The 4,142-nt window shown below is 30.8% G+C and overlaps 1 pseudogene; it reads left to right on the forward strand.

Annotated features, from left to right (window-relative positions):
- Positions 1–1,750: 1,750 nt before the first annotated feature.
- On the forward strand, positions 1,751–2,821 carry LOC114188457 (uncharacterized; annotated as a pseudogene).
- Positions 2,822–4,142: the final 1,321 nt, after the last annotated feature.

Here is a 4,142-nt window from a genome sequence, read left to right on the forward strand (position 1 = left end):
GCCGTTAATTAAACTCATACTATAAGTCAATTAAAATTATGCATGCATATTTAGGTATTTAACAAAATATTAGATGAAGTCGCGAGATATCTATTTCTACATCTAATAAAAATTACGTTTCAAATGAAAGGAAATGGTCCAAGAACTTTATAATGTGCAGGTACATGACACGCTGTATTTGCTAGTTACACATGAATTTGTGCTTAAATATATGTAGACTAAGGAGTTAAAATGACCACCAACAGCATGGGAGATTGTAGAAAGAACAAAAAAAAATTAAAAGAGAATGGGTAATTGATAAGACCCGTGACCTTGCGGTATGTTTAAACTTTAACTTATAGTTCAATGTTTGTTACAAGTTTTCTCCACAATAATAACATTTTTTACTTAATTTTTAGGACAAATATAAACAACGACGAGATGAAGCCCAACTATGAAATATACTTTACTGTAGCTGGAGGTGAAAATAAAAAGGATAATGTATATGGACTTGGTGCATTGAGTAAAAGGTTTACCACTTCTACAGGCAGTGGCAGAGTATTATGGATGCAGGGGGTGCCTTGGCACCCCCAAAATTTTGAAATATTTTTTACAATAGATATTTTGATTTTTTTTATTATAGATATTAGTATTTTGATTTTATTTTGTTATAAATATTAAATCAAATATTTTATTTCTTTTATAAATATAATAATTAATACTAATAAATAATAAAATATAAAATCAAATATACTAAAAAATAAAGATTAAAAAGATTTATCAAGATATTTTATATTATTTATTTTCATTATAGATTGTGTTTTTCATAAATTGTTCTCATATTTCATTCTCATTTGTTTTCTTTTGTTTCTGAAAAGAAAAAAGATCTATTATTTTTTCTCTTATTTTTCCTTTATTCTCTTCCATCCTCGAGGAAGAAAAGAAGAAGGTAATTCTTTCGTCTCATTTGATAGTGAAATATTAATTCAATAATTTATTTAATGAGCCACTTTTATATGTTTATGCCTTGAATTTCTTACAAATTGTTCTCATCTTCCATTCTTACCTATTTTCTTTTGTTTTTGAAGAGAAAAAGGTCAATTATTTTTGCTTTCATCTCTCAACTGTTCTCTTCCATCCTCGAAGAAATAAAGAAGGTAATTCTCTTTTGTCTCACTTGATAGTGAAATATTAGTTTAATAATTTTTTTAATGAGCCACTTTTATATGTTTATGCCTTGAATTTCTTACAAATTGTTCTCATCTTCCATTCTTACCTATTTTCTTTTGTTTCTGAAGAGAAAAAGATCAATTATTTTTGCTTTCATCTCTCAACTGTTCTCTTCCATCCTCGAAGAAATAAAGAAGGTAATTCTCTTTTGTCTCACTTGATAGTAAAATATTAGTTTAATAATGTATTTAATGAGCCTCTTTTATATTAATTTTTTATTTTATCAACATAGAAGAAAAAATGATTGTACTGTGTGTTTTTATAATTGAATTTTAAGTGTGGTTTGATTATCATCGAATTTTCTTTTGGTATTTATGTCTCAATTTTTTATTAGATTATGATAAATCATTTTTTAGTATTTTTTTAAATAGGTATATTGATGAAGAATAAAAGAATAGATTCATTTTTTAAAAGTGATAAAAGGGAAGCTACCCGTGAAGATGAAAACAGGAGAAATTCAACTCTTCCAGATATTCTGAAGCATGATACTAATGTTCCAATTGTTCAATCAGAGGAGCCCCCTTTTAAGGTTCAAAAAATTATAGGTGAGGAGTTTCATATTAATTCTTTGGAACGTGATCCAAGAAAACGTCTTCAAATATGGGAATATCCAATGAGTTAAAGAGATGAGATTCGAAGAGCTTATTTAAAATGGGGTCCATATCAAATGCAACTTGAAAACTATCCTTATTCTAAGGAAAAACATCCAAGGAGATTTCAATCTAGTTGGTTTAAAATGTTTCCTTCTTGGCTAGAGTATTCCCCGGCTAATGATGGAGCTTATTGTTTGGCATGTTATCTATTTAGTTCAAAGCCATATGGTTGTTTTGGATCAGATGTGTTTACTAAACAAGGTTTTAGATCATGGAGAAAGGTTAATGCGGGAAAAAGATGTGCATTTCTCAACCACATTGGAGATAGTCCTTGCTTACCGCATAACAGTGCAATGAAAGCTTGTGAAGACTTGTTGAATCAATCTATGCACATTAATAACATTATAAATATTCGAAGTTCAGAACAAGTCTGCAAGAATCGTTTACGGCTGAAAACCTCTATTGACACAATTCGTTGGCTAACATTTCAAGCTTGTGCATTTAGAGGCCACGAGGAAACACCAGAGTCAAGTAATAGAGGTAACTTTCTTGAAATGATTAAACTTCTAGCATCATATAATGATAAAGTGGCACAAGTTGTGTTAGAAAATACTCCGTATAATGCTAAATATACTTCTCATCATATTCAGAAAGAAATCTTGCACATTTTCTCTAGAAAAGTAAGAAGTCACATTCGAGAAGAAATTGGAGATTCTAAATTTTGCATAATTGTTGATGAAGCATGTGATGAATCTAAAAAAGAGCAAATGGCTTTTGTTTTGAGATTCGTAGATAAGGATGGTAATATAAAAGAACAATTTTTTGATATTGTGCATGTTAAGGATACAACAGCCGCCACTCTAAAAAAAGAATTGAGTGTCGTTCTCTCTAGGCATAATCTTTATGTTTCCAATATCCGCGGTCAAGGGTATGATGGTGCTAGTAATATGAGGGGAGAATGGAATGGGTTGCAAGCATTATTTCTCAATGATAATCCTTATGCTTATTATGTGCATTGATTTGCTCATAGACTACAACTTGCTTTGGTGGCTGCTTCAAGAGAGGTCATTCTAGTTCATCAATTTTTTTCAAATTTGGCTTTTATTGTAAATGTTGTGTGTTCCTCTAGTAAACATCATGATGAGTTACAAGCTATTGAATTAGATGGAATAACTCAATTGTTAGAAATGGGTGAACTTGAAACTGGTAAAGGAAAAAATCAAATTGGCACTTTAAAACGAGTTGGTGATACTCATTGGAGCTCGTATTTTTATTCCATTTGTAGTATGATGAAGCTATATAATGCATCTTGTCTGGTTCTTCAAAAAATTATTGTTGATGAATCAACTTATTCTCAAAGGGGTGATGCTGATGTTGCATTGAATATGTTGTCTTCATTTGAGTTCATATTAATTTTACACATGATGAAAGAGATTATGGGAATTACTGACGGTCTTTGCCAAGCTTTGCAGAAACAATCTCAGGATATATTGAATGCTATGCAATTGGTTTGTTCTACTAAAATTTTGATTCAAAAGTTGAGGGATGATGGTTGGCAAAATCTATTGAAAGGTGTGGTATTCTTTTGTGAACAACATGACATTATCAACCATGCTTGAATTATGTCAATCTTTGGCAAGAACGGGAAAGTCAAGGACATTCTACTTGATTGATCGTTTAATTCGTCTTATTTTAACTCTTCCAGTCTCTACAACTACAACAGAAAGATCATTTTCTGCAATGAAGATTATCAAAACAAGATTGCGAAATAAAATGGAAGATGAATTTCTTGTTGACAATATGATTATTTACATTGAAAAAGAAATAGCTGAAAATTTTAGTTCTGATTCAATTATTGATGAGTTCAGGGATTTGAAGGAACGAAGGGCAATCTTTTAGATATTTGTGATTTCTTTTTTAGTTATCGTTATACTAAGTTATGAATTCATTTTTGTTGTGTTAGTGACAATAATGAAATGTATAAATTTTGGATGTACTATTTGGGCTCCCCCAACAATGTTGGTCAAGATCCGCCACTGTCTACAGGTGCTTACTCTAGTACTAGTCAAACTCCAGTAGTTCATCAAATAGAAGAAATGCGTGAAACTATTAAAAAATTAAATGCTAAACTTACGACAAAAGGTGCCAAGGAGAGGACACTTGAAGAAAAGATGGAGTACTTGATGAAAAATCACGAGCAATAGAGTGAATGCATTCGCCAACAAGATGAGCAGCTGCGTAAAAAAAATGAGCAAATGAAACTTATTTTGCAGCATATCCAATTGAAGAGTCCTATGCCAACTACTCCTTATGATCCTCCTAGTAGTGATGATATAGTGG

This window comes from Vigna unguiculata, chromosome 6, assembly GCF_037176805.1.
Source record: "Vigna unguiculata cultivar grain cowpea cultivar isolate G323 ecotype 2 chromosome 6, ASM3717680v1, whole genome shotgun sequence".
In the NCBI taxonomy this organism is placed as follows: Eukaryota; Viridiplantae; Streptophyta; class Magnoliopsida; order Fabales; family Fabaceae; genus Vigna; species Vigna unguiculata.